The 22,548-nt window shown below is 45.5% G+C and overlaps 1 protein-coding gene and 1 long non-coding RNA gene across 2 annotated transcripts in view; one reads left to right on the forward strand and one right to left on the reverse strand.

Moving 5' to 3' along the window:
* kcnq1.2 (potassium voltage-gated channel, KQT-like subfamily, member 1.2) overlaps window positions 1-22,548 on the reverse strand; it is a 151,636-nt gene that overhangs the window by 14,350 nt on the left and 114,738 nt on the right. The window lies entirely within an intron of this gene.
* LOC117732514 lies at window positions 1,012-4,583 on the forward strand. Its single transcript, XR_004609603.1, has 2 exons — window positions 1,012-1,193; window positions 1,277-4,583. It is a non-coding gene; the product is annotated as an uncharacterized LOC117732514 (long non-coding RNA).

The following is a 22,548-nucleotide window of genomic DNA, read 5'->3' on the forward strand; positions in this document are numbered from 1 at the left end:
TGTTTTTCTTTTAGAAAGGGGACTGGTGTGTAAAGCTAGTGTACATGTATGAACTTGCAAGCATAGATTTCTGCACACGCCTGCCCCCCCCCCCCCCCCCCCCCCTCACCCCCCCACACACCACACACACACACCCTTAAGCCAGCACACACACAGAGACATGTACAGTACAAACACTGAACCGCACGCCTTCTCGTCCACCTGTTGTTACACCCGCAGCCTTCAAGCCTCCAGCTGTTGGGTTTGAGACTACAGGCACACATATGTACCCCCCCCCCCCCTCCTCCTCATGCCAGCAGCAAACCCAGGATGGATAGTATTTTTAGCTCGTAGTAAACAGAGAGGCAGGCTTTCAACCCCCTGCCCCCTCGCTCTTGCTCTCTTGTCTCCCTCCTTCTCCATCTCACACGATCTCCTCCGTCACTGCCCCCCCCCCCCCCCCCCCCCCCCCCCCCCCCCCCCCCCCCCCCCCCCCCCCCCCCCCCCCCTCCACCTCGTCAAAGGAAGCAGTCAGGACAGATCACAGTCCTCATTTAGCCGACTGTTGATCTAGAAGTGGGGAGGAAATGTGGCCCTGTTCGGGAAATGTCTGCAGGGAAATGTCTGCAGGTAAATCTTTGCTGAACTAACTCTTCCTATTTTTAACACCACCGGGGCACACTGTGACCACTGTCTGCCAGAGAGACGGCTACTACAGGACATGCTGGAAATATACAGGCTGTGTGCCATGTGTCACGCCCCTTTGCCCCCAACTGAGTCTATTTGGGGTTCAGGAAAAAAGTTTGTGAGTAAATGCATGGAAAAGAGTAAGAGGAACATTTTTTTACTTCCACATCCACACATGAGTGTGGAAAAAAACAAAACCCCGATGTTGTGCAATGTTCTCCCGGGTGCACGCACGCAATGAGAAAGGAGGGGAAGCCACCCAAGTTGGGTAATGATGGCTGAATGCCACTCCCCATTGCAGATTGCGGTTTATAATAGAGGGAATAGCTCGGTGTCACACATCACGCCACTTGAGGTCACATTATCATGCCGCCCCGGGGCAACATGACTCAGACGGCAGCGCGAGGCCGACGCATTTCACTGTGAACTCCGCTCCGATCAGAACCACCTCATCACGCTTTTGTTGAGACCTCCAATGCTGAATGAAAGATCCCTCCCTAAAATAGACTAGAGGTCTCACTTCAAATGTGAGTGGCGACAATATCTAGGGTGTTAAAAGGAGCAAATCACTGGCACCAGGTAATAATAGCCTCTCTCTTTTTTTCCATAGGACCCGGGACACCCACAGTGTGCAATGGCACGAGCAAACCACTGTCAGATTTGTGTGATGCACGCACAGGGTGAGTGATTTTCCATCCGGCAGCGCAGTGAGAGCTGTGGTTTACTTGAATCACATGTTGGAGGTACGCTGGTTCACTCAGAATGAGCCTGTCGCCTGCAGCTCTTCATCCAAACTCGTTTCACCATTCCTTTCTCTGCGGTATTAAAAACTGATGGACTAGAAATTAAAAGTGGCTGCTTCAAAATAAAAGCATCCACGTGGTTTTTTTGACAATTGACCGGTTTTAATGGGGAACGGGAGCGTTGAATTAGAAAAAAAATTAAACAGCTTTAAATTCAGATTCATGAAGATTAACCTGGAACCCCACAACCATTGACAGTCGGGCTCGATTACTGGGTTGGCCTGCTCTGCAGGGTCACCAATTTGGATAAAGTCTTCTGTCACTTCATGTATTTTTCATTTTGACAAAGCAATATAAACATTTTGTTATATGTTACATGTAAACGTATGTATATATTGCACATATTAAAGCGCCTGTCTCCCTGGGTCAAGCTAATCCAGTATTGCCATAAAGAAGTCCTGCTGAATAAAACAGAGATATTGAATAAACTACAACCTTGGTTTCAACTGTATCGCAACATTTCAAGCAGATGAAAAACAATCTCTGCAGTTTCATGTTAAATGAGACGAAAATGTCTTTGCGGAATATTAACTCGAAGGGCCAAACGTCACAAAAAGGGGAAGCAAGTGAATTTGGTGGACAATACAAGTCACAAATTAAGCTTTTTAGTGTAAATGTGGTTAGGCCAGTTATGTTTAGTCCATTCCCGGCATGAGTAAGCACGCTTCCACCGGCCCCCTACTTCCTCAAAATAAACCTTGAGTCAGGAGTCAGGTGGTGGCTAATGAGACTCATCCCCCTGAAAAACGCGTGTGTGGGTGAATTCATGCCACCGAATACGTGGAGTTGTGTATGGAGGTTCCTGATTCCTGAAACTCATATCTCTTTTCCTGACACACTGTCACACACGAGGCCTTGTCTGGTGACACAGCACTAATGGCAGCGAGGGTGTATTGTGAAAACAGTGAGCTGTATGCTTTGCTGGTTCCGAACAAGGCCGGTGGGTCTGAGCTCTGATCCTGATTAACCTCTATGGAGCCAACCCCCTAACATCCGGACCCCTCCTGGCAGCACACTCCCGAATCAAATCCCTGGTGGGATGATCGTGCTATGAAATCGGTGGTACTGGTGGTGGATGTGCACACAGAAGACAAGGGCGCGGATCAGAATGGAGAAAAACTGCAAGATAATCATGCAATGCTTTTTGATGATTGTTTTTTTTTTGACAGGACAAAATAGAGCCGGCAGTGATACTCCCTTTTAGATTTTATATCTGTGAGGAGCTCGACTGCATCGCTGCAGAAACCGGCAGAGATGAGCTGTTCTAATTAGTGGGAAGTGCTCTCCCCCATCTCACACTAACGCCTCTCGATTAACTGCAGTTTCATTTTTAGGAATTACACCAGCTCGTATCCAGGGAACGCTAATGCTCATCAGAACTCCTCAAAAGCCTGGATAAAAACAGTGCATTAAAGGATTTACTGCCAGTCAGTCAGACACAATGGGGCCAATAATGGGGCATTGAGAATTTGGATATTGTTTTTTTTACATTTTAAATGAATAAACGGAAGAAATTAAAAATAAAAGAATTGTCAGTTGTATTACGGTGTTGGCAAAATAAACTGCAGATATAAAAAGATATGGAAATTGAATTGTCTGAAGGCTCAAAACAATCAAAAATCGAAGAGACCTTAATTAAAAGAAGTAGGACAGAAGAAGAATTCATGTAGACTAATGTATTTCATGGATGTAGCTGTGATATTTTTACACTTCTTCTGCCCAGAGAGATCAGACATGAACCCACAGCTATTAGAACATATACATATACATATATGTTATTATTATTATATTTAAGAAACCTCTGACCAATGGCTTCCTTCAGCTAATTGATTGACCTCCAATGATAGGAAGGATGTCTATCCGGTTGCCCGTCTAGACATATTTATAGGTCAAGAAAACAAACCAGCATTGTCCAAACTAATTTTGTTTTCTATTTTTTGGGGGGGGGGAATGAAATAGAAACGATTCAAACAAACACTGTAAACAGCCGAGGTGCTGGTGGGAAGCCCAGTGCAAATAAACACCTCAGGAAGGAAGACAGAGTGAAGGCTTTTCCGGAACAAATCCTTGTCCAAACAGAAAGGCAGACAAGGATTTTGTTTGTCTCACCGGCCTCTTGACCCGGGCTTTGTGACGGCAAACTCTGAGATTTCGTTGTGGAGTCAGTCGGTTAGCTCAGCAGTTAGCAGAGAGCAAAGACGTTGCATTTAACTAGATTTTAATCATATTCATGACCGCTCTGCAGAAGCTCTTCCTCCGCCTGCAGTACAGCGCTGATGACTTAGCAATCGTGAGAAGTAGGACTCAAAGCCAGTGATATTGACGGCTATCACTCTTCTATGTTCATAACCAAAATACATGTATTCATCCTGTTGCACAAAAACCTTTATGACTATAAAACAGCATCATTAAAAACAGCGTGTTGAGTGGTTAAATGGTTTAAGTGGATGCACAGAAGGTAATTGGACTGGACTGTGGGATAGGACTTGGGCAGCTCCTTCTCTCCTCACGAAGTACTGTACTTTAACTTTCTAAGTTACATCTGACTCATTAAAATATTCTTCACATTTAGACACTGAGTAACACACTCATTCGAATGGGATGTGCTGATTTTATGTGTGTGTTAAGAGGCCCGGTATCAGATTTAGGCCTGGTCCCTGTGGGCTATAAAGCATGGTGTTGGATCACCACTCTGCTGGGGCCTGCGAGGGCCGAGCGTGGAGGGGTGAGGAAGGAATACTCAGAGGGACGGCAGCAGGAGGCAGTTGTTGTTTTTTTGTCTCACCTCAGTGTTTGTAACTGATCTCCTTTTCCTCTTGACAGAAAAGACTCTCGCTGATTTATCTACTCTTTGTCTTTCATGAAACCTAAAATACGTTAATAAATTGACTTATTTTAACCCAAACCATGACCTTTACCTAAACTAGGTCAACTTGATGCCTAAACCTAACCTAAAGTGATGTTTCAGTTCCAATTCACATCAACCACGTGTTTACATATACAATGTGCGCCTGTCGCTCGTACGGTCATATATGTAAAGATCTATTCATATTAGGATGTGTTGTTCATTATGACTAACATTTTCAAATTAAACTACGTTACAATATTCCCAAAGCAAATTGTAAAACGTGTAGTCCTTGTCCCATCACAGTACTCTTTCATTCCAATCGCTCACATTTCTTATGATTCATTATCTTGTCTTATCAAAAAAAAAAAAGAAAAAAAAGAGCTGTACAAAAACTGTATCAGTGAAGTCCTTCATTCCACAAACAGGTGAAAAAAAATGCCAACACAAGTTGATTTGCATTAAAAACAGGTTGAAATGATCTCATGGAACTAGCAGATTATGTAATTTGTTTGAATAAAATAAGTACTTTAAAACTCAATGGCAAACAAAAAAAACTGTCCTCCAGCTTGGGAAGCCATCAGCGAGGCTTTCTTGCCGAGGGTTACGGCTCCAGCTTACTTAAACCTATGCAGACAGACACACAGGTGGTGTTTCACTCTCACTCTGGGGAGAAAGTGACTGACTGACTGAATATGACTGGGCTCCCTCTGTCCTCGCACATCTGGAGTGGGCTGACAGGGGGAAGGGGGGGGGGGGGGGGGGGGCGCGGAGTGGTGAATGGCAAAAAGTCAAAGACAGAGTGTGTGTGTCTGTGTGGAGAGGGCGGCATGATATGTGTGCTGTGGTTTTGATCTCTTCATTTCTGTGGATGAGAGGGCGCTTGTGTGTGTGTGCAGAGGGTGAAGACGGAAAGACCACTAATGTTTTCCATTAATATTTGACTTTTTTTTTTTGGTGGGGGGGATTTTAATTCACTGCTTTAAAGTCGTAAAAAAAATTAAATAAAATAAAATAAAAAAAGTGCCTTATATGCATGTACACACAAGTACTATTTGCACTTATTTCTTTTTTTGTTTTATCCTGTGCTATTTTTAATTCTTCAATCCACGCGTTTTGCTATTGTGTTACTATGGTCCTGGATGACATTTCATGCCACTCATCACATGTATATGGATCTCCCTGAGGTATGATGCACCATTGGCATTAATGACATTAAGATTTTTGACAACGCTGATTCGGCCATTTCAATGATGTAATTGAACAAAACAACAACAACAACGTAAGAATGTGAGCGGGGTAGAGAATCAACATCTTCTTCATCTGGTGAAGAAGCAGAGAAAAGAGTCGGGGGGGGGAGGTGCAGGAGAAACGGACAGACGGCTCTGCCCACCGAGTGGCGGTGAGGCGCACAGCTGCAGCAACTCGATGACGAATCATTTCCCAGAAATCCGTTTCAAAAACCGGGCAGGAACTTTCCACATCATGCGTCGTGAGCTGAATACCTGTCTGCACAAAGGAGACTCTCACGCTGCCTCAACACCAACGGGATCGAGCCTTTTTTTTTGCATCAGTCAAACGCACCTCGGAGGTACCGTACACGTGCACGGATATAGAAATATTGACACGAATACAAACACGCACTTTTTGATCACCACGCAACTGCACAGAAGTACCCAGTCGTCGTCAAAAAAAAAATCACGAAAGAGAAGGAAACAAACAAGATGGGCGTGAACGCGACGTATACGGAGACTGTTGAAGAAACACATCAAATCAATTAATGTCAGAGGAGGGCCGGGCCGTTGGACCTATTTTCGCTGCGCTGCCTTGTGATCGGTGTGTGCCGATGCCCGAGGAGCAGCCGCTCTTCCTCCGTGTGTGTTGGAGTGCACTTCACAGAGGGCCGCTGCTACGTTTGGCAAGGGAGCGGTCTCCTTCACGCAGCTGTGCAAATCTTCCTGAGGATCACGCATGTGTGTGTGTGTGTGTGTGTGTGTGTTCATTTAGGCACCAGCACCTGCAGAAAATCTCATCGTCTCATCTCGGAGGCCCCATGAAGAACTCGACACCGGGCCCGGCTCAATAGCGGGCTAGCACCGCCGCGTCGTCCAAAAGCAACAGCGGGGCCGGGGGCCCTCCGGCGCTCCCGTGGCACGTGCCTGTGCCTCTCCCTTCTAGCTCATGACCCAAGATGGAGTTACGATGGTTTAGGGGTGGAACGGCTGCTTGCTTGCCCCCCCCCCCCTCCCCGAGCCCCCCTTTGGCTCTCCAGGCTCCACACTCGCTGGCTACCCCTGGCCCCATCAAAGGCTCCACCGGGCGGAGAGGCGAACACAGTCGGACCTCCGGCTCATTGTTTTTTCTCTCGCACCGGTAGCTCGGAGCATCAGTGTGTGTGTGTGTGTGTGTGCGAGAGGGGCCACATGTTAAAAGGTGGGCCTCGAAAAAGTGCAGAAGAGACGGGATGGGGAAACCAAACTGGGGGCTGAAAAGTTCGTTAGGAAATGTAACGAAAATGTGCCTTTGAGTAAATTGACATGGAGGATGTAACGTACACATCTGTACTACTGAGTAAGGTTAACACATACATGGCCGGCCTGCAGGCTCTAACTGACTCACTTTTTAGGCCACCCCGGTGAGAATAAAACACCAATCGCATTCCATCGTGTGAGTCCTACTTCCTACTCTTGACGATACAGCTCGGTTACGCAAACCGCCTCGAAAGTTATCCCACTGCTCAATTTCGGAAGAAAGCCGTTGATAAACACTCGCAAGCGTTCCAAAGCGTCTGCATTTACATTGAAGCTAAACATTTACTGATCCCGCTGCAACAATCGACTCAAGTGGCACCAGTCTGAGGACCGGGACATTGTTTCTCAGCCTCGGAGCGATCTCATCTTGGCACATGTTTTCTTTGTTTTCAACACACAAGAATGTCGCGGCGTTTGATACGCAGAAGAAAAAAAGCTCGTAGGAGAGATGAGCTCAGGGATGAGCGGATAGGACGATGAGGATGACTTACTCAAAGTGGTATTTTGGAGGAATGTTCGACCGACTACACGGAGAGACTACATGGGAATGTTCTATTTCAGTGTCAGCCCTGTTCTGGGAATAGAAACAACTCTAGTCATAACAATGGCACGCTCACAAGATGGCTGATAAGATGCCGATTTGATGAGCTCAGTCTGGGGAAAGCGTGCGTGTTTACGTGGTAGAGGGACAGGGACGAAGGGAGAGAGAGAGAGAGAGAGAGAGAAATAGGTGGAAGAGAGAAATTTAAAAGTTGTTCACACAAACTCGGCTGCTGGATTCGAGCGCACGTGGCGGTGGACAAACGGAGAGCAGGTGACTGAAGTTTGGTGACAGACGGGATGTGTCATGGATAACTGACGTCAGAGCCCCATTAATGTTTGGTGTGAGCTTCCTGTCGGAGCGGTTTCCACACTATACAGGGGGCGGCGGGGGTGGAGCCTAATCTGCCACTTGTTTGTATATATATAGAAAGTGGGGGCTCCTGCTCTTACACACACACATACACACACACACACACACACACACACACACACACACACAAAACGCCCACGGTCACCACAGAGACAACTCATGTTTATGATAAATAAATAAAATTGCATAAGAGAAAAAGGAAATATGTGCCTTGAGATAGAAGGCAGATGGTGATTTTGTTCACTTTTTTTTTTTTTTTTTTAAATGTTAATCTCTGTGGTTCAAATGCAGTTCAAATCCTGCTTATTATCACATAAATAAGCTAAAGCCCACTAAACGTACAGCAGCTCTGGCACCACTCCGCAGGGTTTCTCCACAGGTCTCCTTTAACCTGTTTTATTTCCTGCTCTCTATCTTTCTCCTTCCTCTCGCCTCCTTTTGCTGGAGATTTAACAATGTTCCTCTTATTGTGAGGCATTCATCTGGTTCTTTTTGCAGCACCGGGGGATAAATCAGAGGCCCGAAATGCCCTCCAACGTCTGGGAACCCCTCCTCCCCAAAACTGGGCCCAGTGAGCTTGGAGATGAGGTGATTCGATATCAGAGGGTGCTTTGTCTTAGCATGCTGTGCCACCGACATCTCCGTGCACCACTAAAAGCTAATGCTCAAGCCTGCAGCTGGAAGAGGGAGGAAAGGAAGGAAAGAAGATAAAGTATCATGGACATTTATCATCTGGGCGTACCAACAGTTCATATTTGACCACTCTTGATCTAATTCAGTTGAACTCCTTTTTTCTTTATTGCTAATAATATGATGATATGATTTCATGAGGATTTTTTTTTTTGTCTTGAGTCAAAGGGGCATCAACGAAACATCCACATGTGCGCCACATTAAGGGCATAACAAGGAGGGAACACCATCCCCTGTGGGTTAAGTCAGTGTTTATGGACGATGTGAAGTCACCGCATCGTCAGGTGCTATAAAGTTACACGGCGGAGGGAATGACGCGGCCTAATGGAGTGACCACCCACCTCACATCACGCTGCATTGTCACACTCTGGCACATGACAAGCTCTCTTCTGTTCAATCCGTGTCGCCAACACACAAACTGGGCCCTCCCCAGCAGCCGTGCCCTCACACCTCGTGCCAAGGAGGTGTCCGAAACACTCAAAGCCACAAAAGAGCCGTGAGAGGCCTCAAACAGCCCTATTAACACCGGCCAACCGGAGGAGGGATGTCCCACATAGTGTGTGCCAAGACATAGACTTGTATGTTTCTAAAGAACAGCATAAAACTCTTTAGTATACATGTCACAACGTTTGCTTTTCCCATGTCCCCGTGAGACAAGATGGCCTACTGATTGAAGACGCAATGCAATGACTGCTTTACTGTTAATGTAAGGGATGTTGTGAGCTGGGGCACCAAAGCATCTTTAATTTAACCGTTATTGGCTAAATAAAACCCTTCTATATGGATTTTCTTCCAACCCATTATGAAAAAGAAAATGGGAAAAAAGCAATTATTATACTTTGGGGGAGATGGAAGATGGGAATGGGAGGTGGCTGCCAGTCTAGCTCAAACACGAGACATTATAGGTATGTATGTTCAGACAACACAGGTATCATAGAGCTTAAAGTTTAAAGGTCCAATCCCCCAGGTCTATTATGTCGTCACAAGACAACACGGCAACTTTGACCTGATCCATTTGTGGAATTAAAATATCACATAGTAAACAATCACCTAAGATGTCACATGCACAAATATACAATAACCATATAAAAATACATAATGATTTCATCTCTACATCTACACACGTAACACATTGATACACTGAGAACACACACACACACTGCCCCTCCAACATATCAGGACGTATTGGGATATAACAGGAGACCTTATTCAGCTCATTCTCTTCCTATTATGCGACGTCTCGAAGACCACCATTAACCCCCTTGGTCTCGTTGGACCCCTCCATCATGCACAATTATAATAAAGACATGACTCGCTATACAATAACGTAGCTTGAGGAGTGACACATGTGGAGGAGCATTGTCCACCCTGCTACCTCAAAAGCTGGCCTCTGGTGAACTAGGGAAGAGCCCGGCTCATTTATAGTCGGGGGCCTATTTCTACTGCTGCATTTTCATGCTTTCAGTTCTCATTAAAACCACAAAAAGAGACCTGCAAAGGCCCCTCGGAGCCCGGGCTGCGCTAAACCACCATAATATGTGCCTCGGCCCCACAAACATACTCGAGGGGGGCTCTTTTGGTTGCCGTGTAATACGTCCTGGCGGGCTAGCCTTGTAATTGGCCGTAATTAAAAAGGAGGCTAAAGGAGACGAGGATCTTCCTCTCAGCTTCAGCTGCCCGGCAGCAGGAAGTAGTAAAGACACGCCGTCTCTTCCTTTATTAGGTGCCACTCCGTCTTTCTCTTTGAGCCCCTTTTCTCCCTTTCTTCCTGCCACTCAGCATCTTTGTGGAGGAGTATCTTTCGGGTCTCTGTTTGGAAACGCCACAAAGTGGAGGAGGGGGTGAGCTTGAGTGTGTAAAGTCTATCCCTTTTCATCCTTAAATGAAATGTGTGTGTGTGTGTGTGTGTGTGTGTGTGTGTGTGTGTGTGTGTGTGTGTGTGTGTAAGCATCTTTACAATCGTTGTTTCTGTTCAGTCTGTAATTATTCAGATGCTTCGTGTTTGTCCCCTGTCCGTCTATATCATGTCTGTGCAACTTTCACGACACGGCGCCGCATCCATACAGGCGTTCCTCGCTCAGCAGGCTCATTTACATTTTTTAAGTGACGGGGAATTCACTTGCTCACGCTACTTTGTTTGTTTGGCGCCAGGACCACACATTACCCCGTGACAGTATAGCGCATCGCTCTTCTGCACATTTCCATTCGATTATTGAAGTGTTTCTAACGTCAATCCAACATAGAGCCCTTTACAAACGGGTTTTTCCACTCATCGTTAAGACTCTAACTTTGCCTTGCTCTTCAGTTTATGTTGTCAACCCCATGCAACTCGGATGGACATACAAACATTGGCACCTTTGACCCATAACTCTGCCCATAAAAGGCTCCCAAGAAGTAACTGGGCCTCTGAGCAGCACAACTTAAAATGGCTGCTTCCTTAACGGGAAACTTGGTGTAAAGTTTATGAACCAGGTGCATCTCAATGTGAATGTAAGGATGGAATAACCTGATTCTGAAGAGATGTTTAGACGCTAGTAATTATAGAACAAGAAACTTCCTGTCGCTAGTTTTTTTTTCTCCCGCGACCGAGCACTTCTAATGTATGGCCATTATCTTACTCACAAAGGGATCATTTAATAATGTATGAAACCCTCGGTGGTGTCTGTTCCAGGGCATCGCGTCACCCTCTCAGCCTCAGCTAGCATCTGCCTCAGCACACTGCTGACAGAGGGAGAGTGCTGACGGGGCAGCGTTGAGCTTTTGTTACCTGAGCGCACTCACCGTAACCCAAAACAAGACAGCTGCTTGACTTAGCATCGAGCTGAAAGGAAACACCGACGAGGCCGGGAGGGAGAAGACGGGGGGGGGAGGGGAGAAGACGGGTGGGGGAGGAGAACCAGTTAATTTGCGTGCCAAGTTCATATGTGTGATGCTGAATGCTGGAGGCCTCGCCTCGAGCAAACACAGCGTTGATGGAGAAATGAGAGGGTGGGAAAAATGTAAATGTTGCCTGGTTGACAGGTGTCATTAATGACAATGTACATTCAAAACCACAAAAAGATATCGCACTCATTTAGAGTATATTTAAACTATCTCTGACTACTGCATTCGACCTCATATAACCTCTCGTTCTGCTGGCACTGAAACATTAACTCCCTTTTAACTGCTGATGGATTCTTCCACCCTGACAGGCACATTTACACCTAAACTTGTGTGAACTTAGCTGAACTTTGCAGACTTGGGTTTCTCCTTTCTCCTGGTCTTCTCTGTTGTCCAAAGTATAATACAAAAAAATGACTAGAGGTCAGGCGGGGCCCAGGGGCAACCATATTTCCTGAGGCTCCGCCTGTGGTCTTCACAGCCAAAAACACACACACGGACAGACAGTGGGAGGATGCTGCCATGACCTTCCACCCCAGCTGGGCTCCCTCGGGGTCAACAGAGGTCGTGTTGCCATCTCTTCAGAGGCCAGCACCTGGATCTCTGGACCCATCCACAGGGGAGAGAGGGTGTGTGCGTGGGTGTGTGCGTGGGTGTGTGTGTGTGTGTGTGTGTGTGTGTAAGTGTCTGCACGGGCTTGGGGGAAGGGTGTCTCTGGGGAAATGAATCAGCCACTTAGTTCAGCCACCCGCCCCCTCACTTACAGAGCTTGCTTCAGCAGGACCTAAAGGTCAACTCTCACCCTTTCTTGCATTGCTGTCTCTTTTTCGCCAATTCTCGCTACCTCCCCCACGTCTCTCATCAGAGGTGAACAAGGAGCTATTCCAGAGTGATCTGAGAAACAGAGGTGGGTGCTGTGTGTACTGTGTGTGAGAAATAGAGAGCGTGGGTCACTTTTGTCACATCAGATCTCTATGCAACTTCCGACATCTGTCCTCCCGGCTAACCTCCATTTGAACAATGCCGACTTGAGATGGCAGACATTAATACAGCTGGTGGCTTGGCTCGCACTCAAGTTCAAATGACAGATATGTGATATTCCATGCCTTTGTCGGCGTGTGCAAAAAGACCAAAAGCAGTCAGCCGTAATTGTGCGTCTGAGAGGGAGTTGTAATTAAATATTTTGCATCTTACGAAGGTGTTGAGGGGAGCGAGTCTGCAGCAGACAACGAAAAGGCCCACAAGATCACCATCTAATCTAATCTGTTTAGGCACACTGTAAGCCTGTCGGTAGCCTATATGCACCTGGATAATGTGGATTTACACTGGAGATGGCAAATTGCTGACTTCCCAAGGAGTGCTTTGTCAAAATTATGGCTCTGAGCGATTGCGGTGAGAATATACCTATTCAGGGACCATTATTTTATCAAGTCACATACCTCTTTGACCTCAAAATACCTCCCTGTTTGAAGGCTTGGTACAATATATACTGTATGGTCTGAAATCATGTAAAATGAGCAGGTATCAGTGTCTGTGTGCGTGTACAATAATGTTCTATTGGTGCATTTAGCTCGTGCAGGTTGCTTTCCGTGACGCGTGTGTGCGCTGTGTGTGCCTGAACAGAAGAGTGTGTTTTTGTGTGCGTATAGTGCCCAAAGCGTACCGGTTGCGGCTATCTCTTACCTCGTCACCCTAGACGAGAGCAGTGTGTGCCAAAGGCAAGAGGGAGGAGTCAGATTGGTACATTGAATGACACTCTTATCCCCCTCTGCCGCGGCTGCCAAAACGCCCACTGACGGAAAGTCGGCATCTGCCCAACATGCCTCCACCGGGCATATCAACGCGGGCCGACACACACCCTCGCACGCACAACCACGGCGACACACACGGGCAGTGTACACAAAGAGAAACTGGAGGCACTCTCTCTCTCTCTCACTCTCACCCACACACACACACACACACACACACACTGACACACACACCCACACACCTAAGGGCAGAGAGGATACTGTTATGGATGAGTGAGACACAGAGAAGTTGATCAGTGAGTGAGAGTGTGTGGTGGTTTTTATGGCTGACATCTGGCTGTAAGAGAATCTGTGGCTACTTAGATGCCCGGGGGCCTGGGACTGTTGACAGTCCCCCCCCCCCACCACCACCACCACCACCACCCCACCCACCCACCCCTCCTCCTGCCTGATGGCAAGGCCTGATAGCGACCAGGCAATGTGGCCCTCCTCCAAGTGTGTCGAAACCACAGAGTCAGAGAGAAAAGGTCCTTATCAAATAAGATAAGCTTAACTCATTTCAAGAACTGGACACATCGTACAGGACAAGGAACATTTCTCCATTAAACATCAGGTGAATTACACCTGCTTTAAAAAAAAAACCTCTTTAACCTTTGACCTTGACATTGCCCTTTCTATAGGTTGTTAGCATAATGTGGGATTGTCTTCTCCAGCTGGTGGTAGATGATTAGTATGTGTATTAGTGGTCTTTTATTTAAATGTGGCCATATTAAAAACGTTAAAGATTCTTTGTACAGCATGTAGAGGGAAAGTAAATAGTCAATTTGTTGTAATTTAGGAAGACCTTAATACTGTATATATTCTCATTGCAAAAATCCTCCCAATGCAATAAATAATTTCCATAAACACCCACTAACTTAATACGGCCCACACCTACAACACAGCGAATGTACTTGTTAATCTTAATATATTTCTGCAGTGCTCACATTGGGAGGGAAGACAAAGTCATATTCACAACACTCCACCGCACAGCAGAGGGCCAGGACCGGAGATATCATTGTGTGGCTCAGCGGCGTCCAGTTTCCACCCCTTTCCATTGCTCGGAGCAGCAGGCCGGTGCAACTGGATCTGTCAGCCGGGTCCATCAGATAGCCGCCGTGGCTGTGTCTAGCTCTGTCTACCTGTCAAAGCTGTGTGGCTGTCATCCAGCCAGTCAGGCAGCCATTTCCCGGCCACCGCCCCTGCCTTATCAGGATAATGAGCTGCATTTAGGTCCATTATGAGCTGACCCCGAGGACTTTCTCTGCTGCTAAGCGGGGGCCTTGTGCCAGTGATGGACAGCGGGAATGTGATACGGGGCTGGGTTGTGCTGCAGGAGCAGGACCGCAGGGGATAGGTATGAAGAAACGGTGCATGTGGTGGCTGGCTGCCGTACAGTAAAGTACAGTGAAACCAGGAAAGTTGCAGAGCTTAGTGTAAGGACAAACGCCATTTTACTTTCTGTACTATTTAATTGGATAGGACAAAAAAAATGCTCTATGTTTGCAGATATGATCCAACAAAAGCCTGGAGCCCCCCTGGAGGCTGTAAAGTTCATTACGTACCAAAATCATAAAAATAAATAATAAAAAATGCTCCCATTCTGGCTGTAAGCTCCAAAATGTCTCCCCCGTGTGCCTTCCCAAATGTCACGACAATCTGTCTTATTAAATACACATTACACATGAGGCTTGATGGTGGCACTAGACAAAAAGGTCAGGGGGTCACCCAAAAGAAACAAATCCATCCTCTGGGGAATATAAACATACACAACGGATTTCATGGAAGTCTAGACATTGTCACTATTTCTCATCAATCTTGTCACAACCGGTCCAAAACACACTGGCACCACATGATGTGCCTCAAGACCACTGCCTTTTTATCTCCAGTGTAAACACCCAGCAGCAGCAGCAGCAGTCAGCCACATGTCAACGCAGGTAGACACCGTTTCCACCACTGGGATCACTTCCACCGTCACTCCCCCAGGCTAAAGCAGATATTTCTTTTTCCGAATGTCTTCTCTTGTCAGGTTATTGTTCTGTGGTCTTGGAGCAGTCACAATGGATGTGGAAGGAAAATATCCAGAGCCACAATTGTTGTGTGTTATATTTAAGGAAGCACTCCCTAGTGAGCCAAAGAGAGAGGGATTGTCTCTTTGAGGAATCAAGTGAAACGACATTAAACTCAACGTCGATTCATTTGATAGGCTACGTTTGGACAAAGTGTTGAATGGGGGGGGGCGGGCTAACTAGCTGACGGACAGACCGACCACCCAACCATACTGCTTGTAAGGGCCCCTTCTGTATTGCAACTAAAGTGCTACATGTAGTCGACTATTTTCTGAAGACTATGTGGCAAAATTACATTCCCAAAATAGAAAATAACTAATAAATTAGTACATTTCCAATTGAATAAATTAATAAATGAAAAAACAAGTGAGAAACATGAAAAACAATTACGTTATTAAGGCAATCAAATAAATAAATAAGCACGATAACACACAAATTCCCAATTGTACGACATTTTATAGACTAAATTATGAATCTTGAATTAAGAAGATCATCGGCCCATTAAACAATATCAATATCACTGTTAGTTGTCCAATTTAGTATTTACATACAATATATTGTTATAGATTTATTTGTTGTTACACATGAACTATAGAACACCCTGATGCCTGGTTCCCGGTACAGTTAAAAATCAGCGTCATTATTTAGAAGGTACACCAAAAACCCCTTTCACAAAAAGGTCGACAGGCCGACCAACTGTCGACACACGCACACACAAACACACACACACACACACACACACACACACACACACACACACACACACACACACAAATACCCATTAATGCACAGAAATACGAGGCGACAAACCACACGGACGTATATCTCAATCTCGTGCTCCCACTTACTTTTTCAATCAGTCCAACAGAGTCATAATCTATTGATTGTGAGCTTCCTAACAAGCTCCTCTTTGTTTGTTGCACCCGCAAATTGCTTTGTGGACAAACCACAGCGACAGACACACACACATACACACACACACACACACACACACCACCACCACCAGAGAGAGTGGCGACCACTCATTACCATCATCTCAGAGGATAATGAGTACAAGAGGGTCAAAATAATGTTGCCATCGTTCACAACAAAGACCGGGGGGTGAGGGTGTGGGGGGGAGGGGTGTGTGTGTGGGGGGGGGGAACTCGACAGTGAAAGGAAGAAGGGGAGCAAAAGTGGCGTAAAGGCGAGTCAGCAGAGTGAAGCCCGTGGGAACCGTGAGTCAGGCGCCGCGGAAAGAATGCTTCAGGAGCATGAGCGGGAATGAGTATGACCACAGAAATATAAGCACAAATACTCAGTTATCACACACACACACACACACACACACACACACACACGTGTTTACAGCAGACCTAAACATCACTACCACTCAAAGGCCCTCTAAATGCACCCCCCCCCCCCCTCTCCCAGCATTGTTTTCCCATGTTCAGTTCTCTTGTAGCTTGGCGTGACTCATCCAGACGCGTCTCTCTGCAAACGTCCCCAGTTTCATTGACATTGCGTGGGTTTACTCTTCAACAAACAAGGATGGCTGAAAGTTCACCGGAATATGGACCTGAAGCTGTTTGGGGTCTGTTGTGACCTCATGATTCAATTCAGGACATTTCTCAAAATGGGGGGCCGCTGTGCCAGAACGACTCGTGTAAAGAGATTAATGATTTATGGGCCATCAAATGGTTAATGTCTTGCAGAACCCCATGAGCTATAACTGCAGCACGCTCGGTTGAGACACAATACCCAGAGTCTCTCTCTCTCTCTCTCTCTCTCTGACTTACAGTCAAATTAAACAAGCTTCCAAATACTATATATATATATATATATATATATATATATATATATATATATATATATAATATGCAACCCTCACTCCGTCTTCATGTCAAACAGATGTATAGTTGTGAACTATTCTTCCTTTTTTTAAATGTAATGTGACTACAATGGAGAAAAGTTTAGCTTTGAAAAGCAACAAAAACAAACCAATTTGAATTGATTGATACTTGTGTGTGGGTCAGAAGCCTGGTGGCTTGAAGAGTGCGCTGCATGGTGCGTTTTCTTGGCTTTGTCTGTTGGAAAGAGTAATTGTACCAGTCTTAAGTGTCCTGTCCTGTTTTTTTACGAGCTGCATTAGTGTTTTCCATCGAGCTGCAATTACGGGCTATTCATACACAGGGCAGGCCCTCCTCGGCTCGCGCTGCTCGGTACTTTATGGGAACAATTAGCTGATACAAGCTATCTATTGATATGCAAAGCATATATACGCCTTGCTATGCGAACATACATGAAGTGTAGATAAATAGGAACTGGCGAAAACACTACAGATCCAAGCAAATATGGAGTGAGAGTGACAAACAAGGCTCAATGCTCAGTGTGTGGCATACACATTTTTTTTTGTCGGGTTGCTTTCAGGTGCAAACATACGCGAGGGAGTAGGACATATTTTATAAGCTGCTGGACACTTCTCAATAACGTCACTCTTAAGCTTCCTCTCTCCTTCAAACCCCCCCCCCGTAATACCATAAGACGTTACACCACCAACGAAATATGCCAATGATTTAGCAATTTATACTACAGACTTTGAGCGGCAGCCAGTCACGTACTTATAAACCCACACCCTGGTGCTACGTAATGCTTACATAACAGAAAGGCATCTCATCTGGTACATCCCGGAGCTCCAGACTCTTCTTCCCCTCGCAACCACAGTGGGAATGGCAGACATTCTGAAAAGGCCCAAATGTGCTTTCCATCCCGGGTTAAAGGGCCGATGGCTGGTTAGGCTTAGTCCAATCAAGTCTTTAGACCACAAGGCCAAAGCTTTGTCAGGGTTCTCTCCCTTCATTCAGTTTTCTTTACTGCATGCCTCCAATACTTAAAAAAAAAGGAAAAGTAGTTGAAAATCAGTTAGTACACTATTTAATATTAGGTGATATTCCCGCAGGGTGCATTTCCATCCAATGGTTATTATGTGCAGAAAAACTCTGGAGTGGTTAGCGCAAAAAACTTTAGGGAAAATCATGATACATTGGAAACAAAAAGATTTTACGCTTGGCTGAGGTGGAAAAGTCGGTGTGTAAAACGATTTAGCAGCGACGCGATGACGTAACACGGAGCGCGTGTTCTCAACAACCGCCGACGCTTCTGCGGACACTGGAGAAACAAACATTGCGTCGGATTTAAACAATCTGCCCGTCGCGCGACAGATCTGATCTCGCATTATTACATAAAACAAACAGCAACGTGATGTTTCTTATGCTTCTCTTTCGACATTGTTTGGTCACCGCGTCATCCTGTCGCAACCTCGTCTGTGTCATTGTTGTCCCGACTCCAGGATTGGCCCATCCTGGTGCTTACCTTGACGAACCAACTCGTAATAATATCACAAAGGCAGAAGATGGAAATAAGTTGTGTGCGTGTCTTTTTTTAATGCTTTTAGATATTCTATTTGATCTGGTCACCAACAGAGTCAAGGGGTGGTTTGGTCCTCACTAGGACCACCATGTTCCCTTCTTTCCTACGTCCAAGAACACCTTGAACTCTTCCTCAATTATGCCCTATACCCCCCCAAAAAAGTATATTTCATATCTGTTTGTTTTGAGTGGTGTGTTTAAAATAATTAGCCCACGCGACAATTTCTTTAGGCTGCTGTTGCGTGCTTTAAGGACTGAGTCAATGAATAACAATTGTTTAAACACAATGAAAGCCCTAGTCTGTCACTCATCTAGCCTGAAAGCCATATACTGTACAACAGATATGACTGGGAAGTGTGTTTATTCTCTAAAAAGGCCACATTTTATGTGCCTTCGTTTCTGTTAAGTATTGAGTTTTAAATTCTTTATTCTACTCAAAGACATGACGTCCTATTTCCAATGACTAGATTAATGACTATATAACTTGCAGCTCTATTGAACTGTTTCAGTGCCCCTTCCAGTTTAATATGTTACATGTGGCACTCAAACTGGATCATATTTTAAGCTGTAAGTGGGTTATCATGCTGCAATAAATGTCGCTCACGGGAGCAGGAGCTGCTGCTGCTGCTGTTGTTGTTGTTGTTGTTGTTGTTGTTGTTGTGGGCCAATCGCTCGCGTGGCCGGTTAATGTGTAACCTGTTGGGCTGCACTGTGAGTTGTGTTCAGACCTTCTCTTTGCTGGCCCTGGCGCACCAAGCCGACCTCAAAGTACTAGTGGCAACAAAAGCTGACGGATCAAAGGCTTTTTGGTCAATGGACATCCTATGCAAAGAGGTAGCACTTGAACACACAGTAATGAGTAGAGCCGATGACCAGCTGACCAACAATGAATGGATGCTCTACGATGAATACGAGGGAAATTACCGGTTCGCTTTGCATTGACAGCTCAGCGGGGGAAAAAAAAAATAGCAAGACAACAAATAAGTGGGTGACATCAATGCTCCTGGTGCCTCAGTGGTCCCAGACACATGCAAATTAAACATTCACCAGCGAGGGATCTTTACCGCACGTCCTCTCCGAGTGGGCATTCAGACCAGAAAACCAGCCTGTGTTAATAAAATGCAAGGGGCCAGGTCGATGCAACAACAACAACAACAACAACAACCATTTAATCTATTGTTGCAACGATTGAGAATGTAAACAGAAGAAATACTACAAGGCGATCTACCAGAAATGTGTTCTTGCACATATTTGATTGACAAATACGGATTTGTGCTTAATTATGTTCTATTGTTCTCAGGACGACCCTCTTTGGGGGGGGGGTTCGACACCCCACCCTGCATTGATGGACTCGCCTCAGTCACGTGAAGGAATGCCAGTGTGTCACTGTGCCCTCGGTGCTTCAGGGCCGTCAGCAACCATACAGACCTGAAGCTTTTCCTGCCACACTCCATTCGGGACATTTGGCTGGGAAAGGATGGGCTGAACTCTGGGAAAACCTTAACACACAAGTATTAAGCGTGGGAAAATGCGATCCTACGTTACCACACCATTCACCCTCAATTTCATGGCAGTGCTTTAAAGTGTCACAAAGTGTGATAGAGCTTTACTGATAGCTTAAGGTCTATCATTAAAGATTTAACATTGAAGAATGGAGACTGAAAGAAACTAGAAAGTTGGAGTGCTGCCTGTTGGAAACAGAACTGGGGAGCGGTATTGTAAATGTGTCGTATATTGGGGCTTATAGCTTCACACAGTAAGTCTTTCAAGTTGATCAAGGCACTTGAGGAGTTTTAATTAAGGGATGAGAGACCAGTCAACCTACTTCTCTAATCTATGCAACATGGCTTCGTGTAAAATGCCTCTTAGACTTTCTTTGGAGTTAGTCATTTCGTCTTTTAAAAGTCTCTTTGGTTTACTGTAAGAGCGCCTTCATATGTGCTGATCTTTATTAAAGAGGATTTACTTCCCTAAAATGCTTCTGTTTCCAGACTATTGTGAAGTCAAGTGTGTCCGTGGGAGCGCGTGCATTGGTGGATGCTCGTGTCCGTTTTTGTCAGCTGTTCCATACCCCCCCCCCCCGCCCTCTTCAAGGCCTGTCACACTGCATCTTGTGATACAGCATCCACACATGCGTGTGCACGCCCCAGTACAGGCATGACTCGGCCACCTTTTGACAGAGATTGAGCAGATCTGCTTGAAGTGAGCAGCATGTGGTTTCACTTTCAGGCCCCTAACATGGCGTGCATCAAACACAATACTGTGAAGTGGATGAGCGGATTTACGTTTAGGTGTGCGCGGTAAATCTCCACGTGCAAAGCCGGTGGTGAGTGCTTGTATGTGTGTGTGTGTGTGTGTGCGAGCATGTGTGTGCGTGTCCTCCAGCAGAGGTGACCACTAATGAGCGACTGGAGCACGGTGACCCTGTGGTCTGCGCAGAGAGCCGATGTGCTGTGGCTGAAAACACGCACGCACGCACACGCATGTATGAATATTCACTTATAGGTCAATCTGCGTGTGTGTGTGCCTGTCGGTGTCTGTGTGTAAGTGTGTATCGTGATGACCAACACCCCCTCATTACCGCCATCATGGCTGGAAACAATCAGCCACTCTGCCCCGGTTGTAGGCCAGAGTCAGGCGTTGCAAAGCGACAGACCTAGCATTAGATAAGCTTCCATCGCCACAGCCGAACTGGCCTCAGATTGGATCCAGCTTTCCAAACTTTGGGTATAGCACAATCTCAGAAACCCAAATCAAAATAGTTTTTTTTTTCCCCCCCCGATTTCAACCACACATGCTGGTTGCCTAGAAATACAATTTATTGAAGGCCATGTATTTAAAGTTCAGGTTTGATACAGTTGGAAAAAAGGGAATCCAACCACCATTAATTGATTATTATTAATATGATTTATGGATGTTATTAAAGTATGGGTGCATAGAGTGCAAAGTCATGCTTAAACGGTTGTAGATATGTGTATTAATTATTCTTATATAATTATTCTAATAATTCTTATGGTCATTTCTGACCTGAATAGCATGCACTTTGTGCTGAGGTGTAAATGCGCCACTGCCTGTCAAAAGATTCGAAGCAAATAAATACAAAAGCTAGTGCCTTGTTTAAAATCTATTGATGTGTCATAAAATATAGCAGCGGAAGTTCTGTGGACTATAAATAGCACAATATCTGGACTGTTACTGTCTTACAGAAAGAGTGACCTTGTAAGTCTGTGTCTGACTATCTATCACGCCTATTGGTTCTGAGAATAATTTAGTATCAAGCTTTTATCTCACCACTTACTGGAAAAAAAAAAAAAGTACTAATCTGTGACTGTGTCCAAAAGTTAACACGGGACTGATCCAAATCTATTATAAGTGAAAGTTATTGTGTAATTGTTTACGGGTTCTTCATAGGTCGAGCCTGTAAAATCCTGATTGATGCATTCAACTGAAAAGAGTACAACATATTCTTCCGTGGACCCAAAGCAGGCTGTGGGAATCCCCCTCCCCCACCACCACTTCAAAACTCATTCTGGCGCCGCTCGTTGGCCAGCCCATTGAGGCTTGGTGGCCGACCATTTGCCAAAAGGTTTGGCTGGGCGTGTTGCATTGTTTATGCTCGTCGTCCCACTCTGATAATCCTTTTGATGCAGAAAACCAAACCGATCAAATTCGCGGACATGAGTTGCCTACGAAAACTTGCGGTGGGGTTCTGCGTGCGTGCTGTTCTTCTAATGTGTGGTATACTGTTAATAACCTACAGTAATACTAATTTACTTAAATTCTTATTGTACACAGTTTCTTACGTTGCTGCTTTGTATCCATGTCAAACAACAACAACAAAAAACTAAAACAAATATAGAATTTCAATTTGACAAAAAAAAAAAAAAAAAAGGTCAGTCAAAGACACAGCTGCATTTGCTGAGTGACACTATTGTTATGAGCATATGTGAAATGGTA

The sequence above is a fragment of the Cyclopterus lumpus genome, chromosome 6 (assembly GCF_009769545.1).
Source record: "Cyclopterus lumpus isolate fCycLum1 chromosome 6, fCycLum1.pri, whole genome shotgun sequence".
Classification (NCBI taxonomy): Eukaryota; Metazoa; Chordata; class Actinopteri; order Perciformes; family Cyclopteridae; genus Cyclopterus; species Cyclopterus lumpus.